Here is a 17,422-nt window from a genome sequence, read left to right as displayed (position 1 = left end):
GGGGGTGGAAGCTCAGCTCTGTATTTGTTCTTGGCTCTCTTGTCTGTGACAGCAAAAGAACAAGTTTGGCTTTAAAAATGGCTTTAACCTGCCCGAGGGGAGACTGAGATGAGCTCTTAGGCAGAAGCTCTTCCCTGTGAGGGTGCCGAGGTGCTGGCACAGGGTGCCCAGAGAAGCTGTGGCTGCCCCATCCCTGGCAGTGCTCAAGGCCAGGTTGGACACAGGGGCTTGGAGCAAGCTGCTCCAGTGGAAGGGGTCCCTGCCCGTGGCAGGGGTTGGGGCTGGATGAGCTTTAAGGTGCCTTCCAACACAAACCAGTCTCTATGATTCTCTATGATTCTAAGTTTAAAACCCTCTAACTGCCATAACCAGCACACGAGCTTCCAACAGAGAGGTCAACCAGCACTGGTTTTCCTAACATTTGATGGCTGACTTCTCTGAGATTAAATTAGACCCAGTACATCACTGTGACCAGAAACTCTTTCTACCATCTTCTGGACTGGACATGGAGATTCCTGAGTGAGCTCTGTGAGCAGCCCTGGCTGATACATGGGTATCTCCATCCTCATCTTCTACACAAGGGAACCAGAGGGGAACTTGACCAAAAGTTTCATATGCAAGAAGGGAATGGAGGCAGCAACAGGGACTGGTCTGTGCCCTGATTCAGTAGCTGTGCAGTAGGAACAATTTCCTTTTGTAACCAAGTTATTTTAAATCAATCTAGTCAGGCAGATGCAAAGCACTGACAGAGATGCACTGAAACTGGTTTGATCCTGGCCTGAACAGGATTAACTTGCCGCAGTTATTAACCAAATTAAACTCCTGCTCATCTTCATTGCAAAAAGGGCTGCATTTTACACTGAGAGTTGTGCAGAATCTTTATAGAGACAGTATCCCGGAGGATTTTCCTTTGCAGTGGGTATCCAGGGTCACTGCACAGCTCCTCACAACCTGCCTCAGCCTCAGTAAACTGCTGAGGTAGGAGTGTTTCTGTCTCATCTGCAGTTTTACTCCATTCTTAATGTGCAAACCTACATGTGAGGCCATCAGCCTGCACAGATCACAAGAAGAGTTAAAACTGGACACACGACACAAAGAGCCTGAGCTGATGTAACTCGACTGCATTCAAATAAGCATAGTGCCATGGACACATCTTCTGCTGCAGATCTAGCCCTGGTTCCACTGCTTACACCCAGTCCCGGCTCCTGCCTTTTCCACTCTGTGGTTCCTCAGTTCCAAAGGGTTAAAGCTGCACAGTGGAAAACAGGAATTCTTATTTTGCTTTCTTCTAGAAAATTCAGTATGTTTTGATCCGGGAAGTCTGGGGTTTGATCTTGTTCCTGCATTTAATTTCCTAAAACACTGATTTCCACAAACAGCTTTTCTTCCTGTGCTGGAAAATAAACCCCATCCCTCAAGAGGGCAGAGCCTGCACCCCCCCAGCCCCGCCACCCATCCTCTGAACTGCCACTGTGTCAGTGCCACTAAACCACTTTTCTTATCCTGACAGATGCTGAGCTTAGGTCAAATCCCCGGGAATACCCGGGGCCAGCGTATGTTCTCATCAGCAGAACTGCAATCTGCTCCTCAGCTGAAGAGCCTGCCCTGGATGTGCTCCATCGCAGCTAAAGCCGGACTCCGTTCTGGAGGGGGGCATGCCCACGGGCACGCATGGCTGATGCTGGAAGAGGGCACTGCACCTTCTCTGGTGAGGAATTAGATGAGGCAAAGAGAAGGGACAGAATATCATAGACTCACACAGTCACGGAATGGTTTGGGTTGGAATGGATCTTAAAGCTCATCCAGTTCCAACCCCCTGCCACAGGCAGGGACACCTTCCACTGGAGCAGTTTGCTCCAAGCCTCATCCAACCTGGCCTTGAGCACTGCTGAACTCTTGTGGTCCAGCTCTGCAAATTCCTTCCCAACATCCACCACCCTCGCTTTGCCTGTCCCCAGCCCACTGCCACCTCCTCTGCTCGTTCCCTATACCTCTCTTCCTGCCCAAGACTCAACCAGATGGGAACGCAGGTTTAAGAGGAAAACCAAGCAACTAGAAACCCAGCGCTGCCCAAGAAGAAGGGACCTGGGCCTGCAGCATCCCCAGCGTGGGGAAGGGCGGAGGCTGGAGCAGGCTCCCACCGGGTACCAGAGCCTGCCCTCAGCTCCCAGACACAGCAGCCCGCACCGGAGCAGGGAAGCCAGAGGGAAGAGTGGATGGTGCTGCCGGGTAGGCACGGAGCAGGCAGTGCCAACGGGATGAGGGGACTCACCTGGCCGGGTGGCAGGAGCCGCTGGCTGGCGGTGCCGCATCTCCTCCCCGCCAGCCTCGGCAGCACCAGCCCGCGTGTCTTTATATACCGACCCAGAGGAGCAAAACCGAAAGCAGGAGCAGCGCAGGTCCCAGAGGAGCGCCGCACTGTAAACACGGGAAAGCAAAGTCCAGCCCAGCCCAGCCCAGCCAGTCCCAGCTGCTTTCCACCTGCCGTCACCAGAGCTGCACAGCGAGCACTGAAACCTAACATGGCTCTATGAAACAACTGGGAATGATGTACAAAGGGTGGCCCTGGATTGTCCCGTCCCTCCTTTCCAGGACACGGCTGACCCCAGCCATCTCCAGGCATCTCTGTTCCAGCCCTGGAGGCAGAGCAGGGTTCATGCAGGGCACAGGCAGGACAGGTGATTCAGCTGAAGCTCCCAAACCAGTTCAGGTGATGGGCAAGCTCCTTTCAGCTGAGCTGTGCCCCCTCCCCAGCCAGAAGACCCCCCAGGAGCCCAGCCACTGTCCTCACTGGGTGTCCCCTACCCAGGCCAGGTGGGGCTGCAATGGGGAAAGGCCTTGGGGGACCTCATCCAGTGCCACTTCTCCATCGCTTCCCTAAAGCACAGCTGCCCATCTCAGCGAATACTGGTTTCAAACTGTGAGTCGAAAAGCTCCATTTGCTGTTATCAGCCTCCCACTATTACTCCTCTCTGCCCGTGCTGTATTTGTAGGTCCCTGACTTCATCTTCCAGACCAGTCCAATTGCTGCCTCCTTCCGAAAGCTGGGCACTCGCTCACACACATACACCCTCAGGAATGGTCTCACTGGAGCGTGATTCGCTCCAGCCCTGGCTGCAAGGCTGTGCACATGCCTGTGTGTGAGGGCTGTCTTTCCATTAGGAAATCAACAGCTTGTCAGCAGGAATTACACAAACGGACCCTGGCTGACCATGAGCAATTGAGCACACTGTGAGTAAGTCACTGCCTGACCTCCAATCCTATCTCATTTACAGAGCGCAAGGCCAATTCAAATTGCTGGGCTCATGTGTCAGCAAAGGGGTGGGACATGGACAGTACTGGTGCCGTGGTGACTTCTGAGAAGTTAAAACAATTCCCAAGTGAGTAAAATGTTCCACAGTTCCATCCCTTCTTCTTTGAACACTTCAGAAAAGCCCAACTGCTGAGGATCAGGTCGGCTGCTGACGGGGGGTAATGCAAGGATAACACAAGCTACTCTTCCCCCTGTGCAGAGGGATGGGTTCAATGTCTGCAGTCTCCAACCCGCATCTTCTGCACAAACCAGCTGCACCACAGCCGCCAGCAGCACATCCACAGCCTGCAAAGCTGCCCAGCACCCCTCTGGAGTGCCCACAACACACAGCCATGTCCAGAACCGATGGCATCAGAACCCAGATTTCTTGTTTACTTTTGTTTGGTGTTGGTTTTCACAGAGATGAGAGGCGGTGGCAAGCGTAACCCCCGTCCCTGGGCAGCAGGCAGTTCCGGCTGCGGCTGGCAGCAGAGTATGTGCTTCCTGCAGTGGTTCGCATGCATCGGGCTCGGCCCTGCTCTGATGGGTTCACCTCGAGGAGGGAGAGCCAAGGCTGGTCTCCACTCTTGTGTCTCCCACCCCGCTCTGCTGACCCCACGGGGTGACGGTGCCAGGACAAGCACTGATTTCCAGGGCAGACACCATGTATTTAGTCCCAGCCAGAAGCACAGGTCACTCCCGGCACAGGGTTCCCTTAGAGCCCTCCTAGTGGAAAAGGACGCGGCCGTTGGAGCAGTCGGGTCACTTGGACAAAGCACATTTTCCTCAGCAGACACATTCCTGCCCATGGTGAGTTAATGAAAACCTTTAGTGAAGCTGCTTGGGAAGATGAATCACTTTACTCCCCTTCTGTTTTTACTTTAATAACGACCAATGTGATTGTCTTGACAAAAGGAAAGCAGCTGGGAGGAAGCTCGGGAGAAAACCCAAACTGGTTCAGTGCCTGCCCGAGACGTAACGTCAGACAGTGCCTGACCCAGGCCCTCCTCCTGCTCAGACAGCGAGATGCAGCCAAGGGATGAATGTTAAGTCTGAATGCTATTGTTTGGAAGACAGCAATAAAACCCCCTGCGTTAGGTTGATGTGCCATCCCTGAGTACAGTCCTGGTGCCTTTGACATGTGCCTCCCCTTATGATACCCTGTAAACACTTTATTACCTTCTGCACTTTAAGAAACAAAAATGCTTTTCAGCGCCTTTGCCTGTGGAAGTGTGAAAGCAGCTTCTTCACAAATCCAGTGACATCCCAAGTGCAGCCAGAAAGCACAACTTGAGCTGTTCACCAGGAAGACTTCCACGACGTGAATTCCTGTGTCTCTGAGGATGGGAGATGTGCCACATGCTGCAGTTCGGACTCTGCAGCCCTTTTATCTAAGTTGTTTTTTAACTTCATCCTTGTCTCACTCCGTGACAGTTTTGAGATTTTTGGCATCCTAACTGCAGCGGCTTGTCAAGCTCACCATCAACAGAGCCTTTATATGTACGTGAGGAATGAGAATAGAGACAAAAATAGTTATTAACTCTGCTTTTAGAATACTAAACAAGCAGAATGGCTGTGTTCCGGGAATGGGAGGGGTCTGAACCATTTCTGATCCACATCTGTTTAACACTGCCCAGCACTGCTGGCTTCAGTGGAGTCGCTCCTCAGGCTTGACAGGAGGGCTTTCCTGCTTGCACTTCTCCTTACATGACCACATTAGCAGGTAGCCCAGTACAAGAGGAGCAAACCTGAAGCAGGAAGAGTTGGTGCCCTGTCTGTACTCCCCAATCCTCTCTGGACACTGACATGGACCCTCTCAGAGACCTCAGCCTTCCGCATGCGAGCAGGAGCAGCGTCCATCCCTCTTGGTGCTCGCAGGGCTGCGCGGAGCCTCTCGTGCTTCCAACACGATGACGCTGCCTTGCTCTAAATCAGATCCAGACAAACTGTTTCTCAGAGACCATCCCAGCTTGCTGCAAACACTAAAACAAGTTTGGAAACACTGGGAACACTGGACTCCATTAAAAAGAGGCGATCCATGCCAAGGCTGAGAGAACAAGAATGTGACCTAGCGGGACTGCCTTGGCTTGCAAATGGCTCATGGACAAAGCTTGCTCTTTCTCCCTTGCTTTTCACTATTGCCAAGCAGCGCCTCACTCCCTTTATTCTGGCAAGTGTCTTAGGTAAAATGTACAAGAATTTATCTCCATGCCAGTGAATTTTAGAGCAGAAGATGGAAAACGGCGCTGGGTGACAGGCCAGAGTTCAGCAAAGTGCCTGAGCAAAATCCTGTGCACAGGCCCAGCAGAGAACGGACAAACCCTGCAAAACTACTGTAGTGAGGCACCAACATCAGGGCCCGGCACTGCAGAGTGCTCTAAAACTTGTGCTACCCTTGTAAGAGATGTGAATTATAACGGGGAGTAACAGGCATGGCACAGATACCCACCACATGGTACTTTCCCCATACTAATAGACCTACCAAAATCAGAGCTGTTCAATGCCCATTGTAAGAACGCTAAAACTCCAGCTACTTGGGCAATTACTGTAAAAGACTTTCAGGCAGTTTTTAAAGGCATTAGCAAGATAAAATGAGGAAAAGACATACTGCTGTTAAAAGGTGTGTTAAACACTCGCCTTATCATCCAGCCACTTTATTTTAATGAGGTTTGGTTTACTTCTTCTGGTATTTGCTTTGTGACACTGTGTGAGTCTCAGAGTATTTCTGTGTGAGATGAAGGATTCTGCTTGAGCAGATTGGGGCTGGCAGAGCTGCAGGAGGATGCTGGTCAATGCAGGCACCACTCATGCCCTGTGTCACCATGGGCCAGCAAAGCCTCTGCTTGCATCCCCCAAAAGCTTTGAGTGCTGTGGATCAGCCACGCCAGGAGAGAGCCCCATGCCCATCCCACAGGCAGGAACACAGCTCCATGGTTTTTATTTATGGTGATATTAAATATGCAACAATCACTCCCCAACATCAGAGTAATAAACATTGCTGCTCCATCTGATCTGGAACCAGCAAGCATGCTCCTCACATTCGCAGAGAGACAAAACGCTGAATTATTTATGCTTTGAATAGGAACAAATACAGAGAAATAAGTTAATTTGGTACAATGCAGCCGAGCAGATTCAGGGCAGATTATTGTACATCCTTCAATCAAAACGTACTCTCTCGTTACTCTAAACTATTGTTGCTCCTCCAAAAGTGGGTTAAAGAATTCTAATTAAGGGATCAGCAGAATCATTTCTGACAAGTTGTTTTAGCTCTGACTACACATGTAAAACCACCGTCCCTGTAAATCCTGGCGCGTTTCCTGAGGTACAGCATCAGCCTGCACAGAGCATTAGGAAAGCAGTGGCTGGATGGCTTTCCGGAGATGAGTCGATTCAGTTGGTTGGTGGGAGCAAGCCTATTCCCAACTCTGATCTACAAAACTCCTTCCAAAACAAAACAATTCCATCATGGTAACCAAATACCAACGAAGTGGAGATAAAAAAGAAACTGAGCTGTTCTGCTCCATAACTGTACTCCTTATCACTAATCCTACCTAAACAGACTTTTCAAAGCCAGTATCTGTCCATCTCAGCAGTGATCTACACTACTGCCCTGTTCATTACAGAGTGGAAATAACCCTGCAAATGTCAGTTATAGAATCATAATCACAGATTGGTTTGAGTTGGAAGGGACCTTAAAGCTCCTCCAGCCCCAACCCCTGCCACGGGCAGGGACCCCTTCCACTGGAGCAGCTTGCTCCAAGCCCCTGTGTCCAACCTGGCCTTGAGCACTGCCAGGGATGGGGCAGCCACAGCTTCTCTGGGCACCCTGTGCCAGCGCCTCAGCACCCTCACAGGGAAGAGCTTCTGCCTAAGAGCTCATCTCAGTCTCCCCTCGGGCAGGTTCAAGCCATTCCCCTTGGCCTGTCCCTTCAGGTCCCCAGTCACAAGTCACAAAGTTGTCACACAGGGTTTCAACAGTGGCAGGGTGCTCTGGTGATGCTGGTGCCACATTGACCCCCTGCTTCCAGCCACTCTCTCTCTGATCTAGGCAAGTCCTTGTAAGTACAACCAAAGTCTTTGATCCAGGGTCTTCACTGTACCTGCACGAGTTTCTTTATGTTTTATTCAGCATTTCCCTGCCCATACAGAAGGTTGTAAATACCAGCACGTTAATGAACTCATATTATACTCATTATAGCTATTAACCAAGGAGGGCTGTGAAGTTTCGGGGCTGTTGTGCAAGCCTGCACCCCGGGGAGCAGCCACAGTCTCATCCTCATTCCCAGCCTCTGCTGTCTGAAGCAGAGGAAAAGATCTCTGATCTTGGGGTCCTGTTTGGCAGTGCTGGGCCTCAGCCCTGCCACTGATGGACCTGAAACATCCCAGAAAGCCCAGTCATTAAATGAAGGAATGAAAGAAACTGCACAGCTGCACAGAAACCTTCCTACTTGCCATAGAAACGCAGAATCACTGTTACACCTTCCACCCTGCCCTGAGACCTACAGCCAGCATTAGCCAAGTGTTTGTCATGCCCTGCTGACATTTCAAGCTCAACAGGAATGAAAATCCAGAGGGAAAGTGGTGCAATTGCAGGAGGAATGACAAGAATTCTGGGACAGGAATGCCTTCGGAGGCTGATTTTTCATCAGTCACATCAAGCCCTCTACTACCCATGTGTGTGTGCATGTGTTAGGGAGGGGGATGAGATGAGGAAGAGGGGATGAGAGCTGCCCTTCCATTTCTCAACAGTTTAACTTCAATCCTTCATTCTGAGCATAAGAACTAAATCAGGCTCAAGGAAGGAAAAACTTAATTAATCAGTGGTAGCCAAGTTCAAAGTGTGCCTGGGGTCAGCCTCATTACTGCCCTTCCCTTTGGAGGTGCAGGCTTTAGGGATAATCCCTGGCTGCTGCAGAATGACAACTGGCGCCTTGTGTTTGTAGCAGTAACTGAATTTGAAAGTCTCTTTTCTTTCCACTCATCTTTTTAAGACTTCCTATTGCCACTGCAATATAACTGAGGGCCATATATAGCCCAAGGGTTTAAAATACATGCATGGTGTAGGTGACACCATGGAGAAGCTCCATGTTGTACCTTGCAGACTCCCCAGACAGAGGCTTTTGAACATATGGCTTACACTGATCCTAGTGAAACTGGGATTTACTGGAGATGAGGGAAGGCTGTGTGGTACCGAGCAGAGGTAACAGGCCAAGGAACCTGCTTATTTATTATCTCCACATCCACAAATCTGCTGTTCAATCCCTGGAACTGAATCATCACAGCAATTTATTATCTATGTGGACAGAATCACTCAAGAATTTAACCAATACCAACAGCCAGCAATCATCTGATTAAACACCAGCAACATCAATGCCCCTCAGATCTGCAGAGTGTTTTGATCGGGCTGAGTGCTGGGTCCCAGCCAAGCTGGAAATGTTCCCACTTCTGTCCCAGAGGACTGACCTGAGTCTCAGCGCAGAGGGGTGGAGGGATATGATACCTCCTGGTTCGCATTCAGGTTGATGCTGGAGTGTTGTGACACTCAGCCTGTTCAGCCTATAAGAGACTGCAGGGCATGAGGACTGCACGTCCTTGAGAAAGACAAGAGCTGCTCAGGCCACAGGGCAGCACTGGGGAAAACAAGCGGCTAAAACCTGGCAGTGTAATAGATGGAGACTTGAAAATCAGAAGAGGGCTTTTAACCATGAGAGAACTGAAATCTGACATTAGCCTTCCAGAAGGAGGGAGAATGAGGATAAAACCTCCATGATGCTAAGACAGAGATAACACATTTATGAAGGATATTCTAAACCACTGTTATCAGTAACAGAACAGCTCTGGATCTGCTGAACAAAGAATTCCTTCTGGTCCTTTCCTTATGGAAAATGACCTGGGTGGTCTAACAATTTCCTAGGAGAGTCTCTTCGGCATGCACCGAGATGTACAGCCCGTTCTTAGATCTCCTTCCTGGAGGTCTGGTGCAGAAGGACAAGTTGAGACAGAGGTATCCAGCATAATAACTGCTCGCAGCTACGGCAGCGGAGCACAAATTAGGAGAGTCCACGAGGCTGCGGTCATTTAGTCTCGATTAGCTCCCGTCTGTCCCACAAACAGGAACATCCACATTGGACAGAAGGAACCACATTCCCATCAGCCCCACAGCTGCCCGCTGACCTTGCTTGGAATCTAACTCCATGATGCACAAGGGCTGAACAGGAGGAGCTGGCTGGTCCCTGGCCAGGAACGGGCAGGTGCCGGGGCTCCCCTGCCATGGATCCAGCGCCTTCCAGGGAAACATTTGTTGGACCCGGGGTAGCGAGCCCTACCCCATGCCTAAATAGTAAAGCCAGCATTTAGTTCCTCCATCTCCACACCAAGTATCTCATTTCAATTTAATTTCACAGTTGTAATGGATTTTTCAAAACTATTCCAGAACATATTTACTTTCCAACATCTTATTTCCTTTCACATTTGAAAAAACTTTCTATCTAATCCCCTAAGTCATCCTCCAGCCTGAATAATTCCAGGTTTTTAATCAATAGCTGTCAGACTTGTCGAATTACTTTAGGGACCACAAAGCAATTTTTAAACATTCATAAACCCTCGTAGAACAGTTAAGTGCACTGAATTCCAAAAGAAAGGGGAACTGAATAACACTGATCAAATAGGATTATATTCTGGCAAATTATAAATTAGGTTTTTATGAATCCTCTCACATTTACTTATCTAGTGTCAGGCTTCTCCTGCTGCAGGAAGGAGAGACTCTTCACCTCTGGAGAACGAAGCCTTTTCTCTTTTGCTTCTGACCCTGCTAAGCAGGAGCAGGGTGCGATGCTTTTTTGCGTTGTCCTTTCTACAAGCATCATCGCTATCCAGCATTGGGGCTCCCTCCATCACGCTGCTGCCTAGGCCAGAGATGGTCTAGGAGCTGCTGCTCCAAAGCTGTACAAATGCATCTTGGCTCCTGGCATCATTCCCAATCCAGTCTTTGCTTCCCAGTGTGCTTCTGGCACAGGGATCTGTCTGACATGTCAGTCTAGAAATGAGGGAGGCCAAAAGTTCTCGATTTATTGGACATCTGTACCCAAACCGCAGCTTGAATCCTTTATGGGGATGCTTTTCCTCACTGCACTGAGTCAAGCTATGAGATGAATGTGGGAGCCTGGGCTGCTGTCCCCTGCTCTGTGCTTGTTCTAGCAATAAAGAGAGATCAAGAACGTCTGAAGAAGTCAAACGTGTTTATCCAGAAGTGACTTTACACACAGCAGTCCCACTTCATCATCGCAGCGTCCTTCTTAAATTTGAGGGATGTGGCCTGCATAGGGGGTTAAAAAAGGGAGCTTCATAGCTACACCAGGAATGTTGGAAGCCTTCCAGGGACAAGTATGGTTCAGATCAAAGATGGGATGAAGGAAGATCAGAAGAAAGGAACGTTTCAGCTGGCCACATGCAGACTAACAAGCCCAAACCCTCTGCCCTCCTCCTTCCAGCTGAACTTACTCTTCCACTGCCTCCGAACCACCCCAAACATACCTGCACTTCTCTTCCTGTGTGAGACTGTCTCCCTCTGGGGCAGCCTCCTTGCCATCTAAGCAGAGGAGCTGAGCACAAGCAAAGAGCCCGTGCAGAGCCTCAGAGGCCACACTGAAGAAGGAGCTGAACCCTGTCTGTGGCACTGGATGCACCATGGCACCAGGGAAATTCCTGTTCCTTGGCCACTGAAGACAGGATGGGGCAAGACAGTGTGTCTTCATGAGGAAAAGCTGCTGGCAGATGGATTATAGCTCAGGTAGGGGCAGGGCTGGCAGCGCCATGCAGGACACATCCTGCCTGCTCCAGGCAGGCACAGAGGGATGTAGGACGTGCTGGGGACACACACTGTGCTGCAGCATCACATCCAGTACAGACACAGCCATGAACTAGGGCACAGGCCTCCACGGTCCTTTGGAATGATTTGCCTTATCTTATGCCATGTTTCCGCAGTGTCTCCCTGCCCTTTCCCAGCGCTCCGGCACACACAGGTTCATGGATGCAGCCAGCACTGTCAGTCCTGCACGTTACACTTCTTATCCCACACACTGCTCTTTAGTGAGGAGGTATCAAATACATTCCCTGGCTATCTGCATCTGCTACAGATGTCTTCTGCCAGAGATGTGCAACTTTATCTGTAAAGCCTCTACATACCAAACAAAGGCTGCTTGTAACCTTGGCGCTGCTTTCTGGTGTCCCAGAAGACTCTTGCTGTTGCCATCTTCATCAGTGCTGTACTGACAGCAACAGGAGAGACCCATCTCTCACAGCCGTGCTGCTGTGTGCAGACAGCCCACAGTTGTCATACCCTCACCCAGGCTCCCATGCCCGGAGCAGGGTATCCAGCAGGCACAGACTCTGAGCCCCAGCTGACCTAGCTGTGACAAGGGTTCCATGTCTAAACCATCACTCTGGAAGCTGAACCTGTCCTGGCTTTGGGAAGCCTTGATGTGAGAGCCCAGATGGCCAACATCTGCCCAAGTGCTTTCTGAGCCTTTAGCTGGGGTCTGGAAATCATTAACACAAACAGCTTGGAGATGGGAAAGGAGTGCATGACCCACCAGCTAGTGCAGGTCAGGAGGGAATGTGGGATTGTCTGATTCACAGAGTTGCTTTGCTTTTGTACTTCAAACTGAAGCTGCAAAAATATTTCTCGATGATGAGAACATTTCAGCAAGTTCAGATGTTTTTTGCTTTACTTTTCTTAGTGAGGTGCTTAGTGGCTTTGTCAAGCTACACATCACAGTCATGAAAAGTCTTTTATTCTCTTTCAGCTTCCCCCCTGTTTAGCTTATTGCCCAGTGGAACAGAAAACCAAACATACTTAAGCACCCTGTGCTACCATACAGAAGCTCATACAAATGTGTGTGCAACTACACATATTGCATGTTCTAGGCCAGAACAAGAGCTAATTAAACAGTGAAGAACTTTACAGGACACAGAGCTGATCAGTTCAGCATCAATGATGGAGCTAACTTTTCCTTTCAACTTGAGTGATTAACCCCCGGAATTACACTTGACAAGGATTCAAGCATTTCATTACTTTGCTTTAGTAATAATACAAAAAATCAGAGTGCTTTTTGTCAGGAGATACCCTGCCCAGGGATTTGTAAAGAGCATTTAATTACAGGGTTATTTCATTAAATGGAAAAATTGAACTAAAGACAAGAGGCTGTGATTTTGGGGAAGAAGAGTGACAGTGAAAAAGAGGCACTTACAGGGCATGAAAGTAGAGAAAACACCCTAAAAGAAGCACTGAAGAGCAATATCTCCTTATATTCAGAGAAAGGACCCCGATGGCCTGGTTCCATCACACGTGGCAAGGGCAGGACTGTCGCAGGCAGCCCAGGACCTGCATGGAGCTGGGAAGGACTGCCCAGCACTCGTGCTTATTTGCTTGGCTGTAATTCAAAGGATTAATTGATAAATAACATTAGCTACATGGGGGCACTGCCAATATGGAACTACTCTGAAGTCACGAGACCGAGGGGTCTGGGCTCAGGGTTCTGCTTTCCCGTAAGAGGCACAGGGCCTGGTTGTACTGACAAACCGGAGAGAACCCGACTGAACAGAACACTGGCACACAGATAAGGGGGAAAAGCTCATCAGGTGAAGAGAGAAAGAGGAAACAGCCACTCTGAACACGGATTTTAAGTTGACTGCAGTGTCCTCAATCTGCTTCACAACCAGCTGGGTCTATCTCCATCCCTAGGAGGGTGAACTACAGGCAGCACGGAGGCAGGAGCTGCCTCCCCACCCGCCGGGTGTCCCACTGCAGGCAGAGGAAGGGTCAGGAGAGAGCCCCGGTGTTTGGGTTTCAACAGTTTGCGCTTATCTGTGTTTGTGGAAGCACTTCAGAAACTCCCTCAGTGCCTCAGGGAGCGGTTTCCTGATCTGAGCGCTCTGGGAGCCAGGAATAACCCAGGAACCAGCCCGGGCGGTTCAGCTCCTGTGTGCAGAGCAGTGGGAACAGGTCAGATCTACCTCACTTCAGTCCCAAGGTGGGTGGGAGGAGAGAAAAAGTACCAAACAGGAAAGCTTAGATCTGTATGAACACATTGGGTTCCTCTTATCTCAGGCTGTACCTTTTCTGTCCAGAACATCTCCCTCAAACTGCCAATGCATGGGGTTCTTTCCCTTTTAAAATAGAATCATAGAATAGTTTGGGTTGGAAGAGACCTTCAAAGCTCATCAAGTTCAATGAGCAGGAATATCTTAAACCAGGCTGCTCAGAACCACATCCAGCCTGGCCTTGAATGATGCCATTTCCAAACCATGCTTCCATTACTTCCAAAAGTGAGAGTTTCTCCGATACGAGAAATAAAATCCATCCTGGATGAATGTTAACATTAACAGTAGCCCCAAAATCACTTACTGTCATGCTGGCATCGTGTTATTGCTAAATATACCCAACAGGCATTTAATCTCTACCTGCCAGCCCAAGCCACCACTCAGAGCCCAGCTGTGGGATGGGACTAAATGGACTCTTGTGCTAACACTGGTGCTAATGGCCAGAAACACCCTCTGCTTTCACATCCCTGAGTGCTTTTCACAGCTGAGTAACTCCAGTCACCATCAGCCAGGCTTAGAGCTGTATCAGTAAATAAGAGAGAAAAACCAGCCTTTGCCTCCTAAAAGTTATATGCTTGTCACCGTCTTTCAAAGGATGCTCAGAATACAGAGCAATGTATGAAGAGTATGAATACATGAAAATTGAGGCAGTTTTTTAAACTCCACTGAAATGCTCGCTGATACAGGAAGGTTTGTAGGTGGAAAGTGGAGAAAATGCCATAAAGTGCTAGAATACATGGTCAGTGCTGCTGAGAGGCTTTGGCACAGCACTGCCCAGCAATGTGAATGGTTCTGGGATGGGTTTTGGAAGTTCAAGACCACAAGAGTTCTACTGTATTACAATTTATTCCTCTCATTAAAATAATAAATCTGGCTTAGCAATACAGTTCCATATAAATACCAAGAGATCTGGCCTTAATACACTCAGCTTTATAATTAACACCAACTTTAGTGTCTACGAAGGCTAAGAGGTCTCTGGGGTTCTTGATCAGGGAATAAATCTATTTAAGGCCTAGATTTATGGTGTATTACAGCTGTGGATTTAACAGGGGCTTGGGGCTCCAACAGTTCAAAAGTGCTTCAAGGGGATCTTCTGCAGCACAGAGGGATGCAGGAGCCCGTCCCTCAGGTGAGCAGTGAGGCTGCAGGGCAGGGTGGAAACTGGAGCATCATTTCCAAACAGCTCTTGACTAAGCAGGAGCAAGAAGCAGAGATGGAAAATACCCTGAGGTTATAAACTGGTATGTAAAAGGAGAAGTTCCATTGAGAACCTACTGCTGGGGTTTGATTTGCTGCCATTCCCATTGGCATTTCTGGGAAATTTCCCCTTTATAAATAAAATCTATTTTAAAGTAAAGCGCCTTGCTTCTGGGTTTTCTGGTACAACCCAGTGAAGAACCCTGCACAATAGCTTTGTAGAAAATAAAGCTCAATTAGCTAATGGGGCTCGGATCTGTGTTGCAGTCATAGAGAGGGAGATCAGTGCCCCAAGCAACAGAACTGTGCAAACACATGCAATGAACAAAGCCACAGAGACTCACCGTTTCAAACATGACCCACAACAGTCATCCAGCCACTCGACTTTTGCCACCTCTGAAATGGGGATGTGGCCTATAGCAGCTTGAGGAGCTCTTAGGAGGACTTACACAGGTGTAATGCAAACATATGCAGTATTTTCTAATCTATGTGTTAGACATTACTTTTCGAAGAACATTTTGCTGTAAGCTGCTGGAAGACCTGACTCACTCCATGGCCTTTGGCAAGAGGCTTCTCTTCTCCATCCTTTCATTTATGTTTCTAGCCCAGTACCCCACAACAAGCTTCTCGTCTATCTAATACGGTATCCTGCCTCCAGCAGTAGCTAATAGCTGGTGTTTCAAAGGAAGGCAATCTTGTTAACAAAGGGAAAGTATAGTTCCTGACCCTTGAAGGCAGGCAGGCAGAGCCCTGAAACTTTTGATTTATTCTTCCTGCTGATGTTGGTTGCTTAGCTACAAATATTCTCAATGCTCATACAAGGCTCTCCCGTACTCCTCCTCACCGCCACGGTTTAAGTCCGGCCACAGTTTATTTTTCTTGAAACCAAGGTGATGAAATTGCATGTGGATGTTACATCTGCGATGCAGAATGCGCTGCTCCCTCTCCAGAGCTGGGTAATTGCCATTAGCGTTAACAGGAGCAGAGGGGGCTCCATTCCACAAGTCACCTCCAGGACCGAAGATGGGCAACAGTGCCCAGCTTTGATGTAAGAGAGCTCTTAAAAGCGAAATCAGCAAGGAGAAAAAGTGAGAGCCAAGCCTGGTGAACCAAACTGAACCTGCAGCTGAAACAGACCTGCTGGCAGCTCGCTGCATGGACCTGTCAAGCGTTCAATGCAGCACAGCACTCAGCCTCTGCTGGCACAATGTATGTAGCCGGAGGGTCTCTGGATGCACCATCCACAAGCAAATCAGGCTGGATGGGAGCAGCTGATACCAGTCTGCCATAATGAGGGGCAAACATCCCGACCACCTGACAGCATCCCTATGGATCTCCCCATCCTCTTCACCTGTGCCCTGGGCTGCCTGCAGAGCACATGGCTGCGGCCTCATGGCTCCACTGCTCTCTCCTCTGCCGGAGTCCTCCTGGGGTTGCTGTAGTGTGAGTGCTCATTAAACCTCAGGTCCAGACATCCCCATCTCCCACCCTGAGCTGCACTTATGTGGGGACAGGAAGAGGCCACCAGCAGGTGACGTGAGTCAATAGGAAACAATGGTCTGGTCTCAGTCAGGGTTAAATAAAATCACTGCAAAACAATAATGTCTTGGAGCTACCCGTGGGGAAACGAAGAGAGCGGGTCTGGGTATGAGCACTGGGACAATCGCTCGCACCAGCTGTGTGGCCAGGGCAGGCAGCAGAACTCAAAGGTGGCTTTTTTCCTGCCTGCTGAAATTAGAGAACAATGAGAAAGCCTCCCTGGTAGGAAAGGGAAACAGGCGGCCCCGGCCCCACAGCCGGGCTTTGAGATCTCTCACTGAACACAGCCAACAGAGATCATAGCATCACAGAACCCCAGAGTGGCTTGGGTTGAAGGGACCTTAAAGCTCCTCCAGCCCCAACCCCTGCCACGGGCAGGGACCCCTTCCACTGGAGCAGCTTGCTCCAAGCCCCTGTGTCCAACCTGGCCTTGAGCACTGCCAGGGATGGGGCAGCCACAGCTTCCCTGGGCACCCTGTGCCAGCGCCTCAGCACCCTCACAGGGAAGAGCTTCTGCCTAAGGGAAGGCAGATCATTATGTGACCCTGAAGTTACTGCTTAGGAAGCAATGGACAAGCGTGGGGAGCTGTTAGTGCTGCTACATTCTGCTGGAGCAACTTGAGCAGTAAAAAGCACCTTTAGAGCTAACAGTGCCTCGTGTTTGGTGAGCAGGTAATAGAGGAGACAGAAGTGCTGGGAGTCAAGGGTCTCTTTATCAAACTCGTTTTTAACTAACAACCTTGCACTGATGCCAGGAGAGAAGCAGAAAGCTCCCGTCAGCACCACAACCAGTGATTAATCTGTTGCACGGCGCTTTGCTTGCTCGACATGACAGAGCTCATCAATTCTCATTGTTACTGATGCTGTCCTGGCCCAGGGGCCGGGCAGGAGCTGCCTTGTGCTGCAGGTGTCCTGGACAACTGCCTGGCCACGGTCAGGGAAGCACAAGCAGCCTGACTGCAGATAACCCCCATTTATCATGAACACATGGATCTGAGTGCCTCCATGTGCATGGAGGCACGGACACACAGACACACACAGAGGAGGTGCCACCTCACTCTGTGCAGCAGTTCTCTGCCCACAGTCGGCTGCAAGCTGCGGCACCGTGGAAGGGCTGCCACGAGCATCGCTTGGAGCACTCTTCATCCAGCCCCATCCCCTGGATCCCAAACTGAACTGCAGTGTTCAGTGGCAACACCCTCAGGAGCTTGGTGAGGCCAAGTCTGTGTCACTCGCCATAAAGCAACAAGGACCCCTGTCAATAGAGTTAATATCTGTGCTGTGCTTTGACTG

At 49.7% G+C, this 17,422-nt stretch overlaps 1 protein-coding gene across 4 annotated transcripts in view; it reads right to left on the bottom strand.

The window, feature by feature from the left end:
• Positions 1 to 17,422, bottom strand: part of DAB2IP (DAB2 interacting protein) — a 146,894-nt gene that overhangs the window by 57,483 nt on the left and 71,989 nt on the right. Inside the window, exon 1 of one of the 4 annotated variants that reach the window (XM_065695246.1) lies at positions 2,273 to 2,361. The exons of the other annotated variants lie outside the window; for them this stretch is intronic. The gene's annotated coding sequence lies outside the window, so the exon portion shown is untranslated. Of the gene's footprint in view, positions 1 to 2,272; positions 2,362 to 17,422 lie in introns of those variants that run through there. 4 annotated transcript variants of the gene reach the window in all.

Source organism: Lathamus discolor, chromosome 15, assembly GCF_037157495.1.
Source record: "Lathamus discolor isolate bLatDis1 chromosome 15, bLatDis1.hap1, whole genome shotgun sequence".
Lineage (NCBI taxonomy): Eukaryota > Metazoa > Chordata > Aves > Psittaciformes > Psittacidae > Lathamus > Lathamus discolor.
This window is presented reverse-complemented; position numbering and strand designations above follow the sequence as displayed.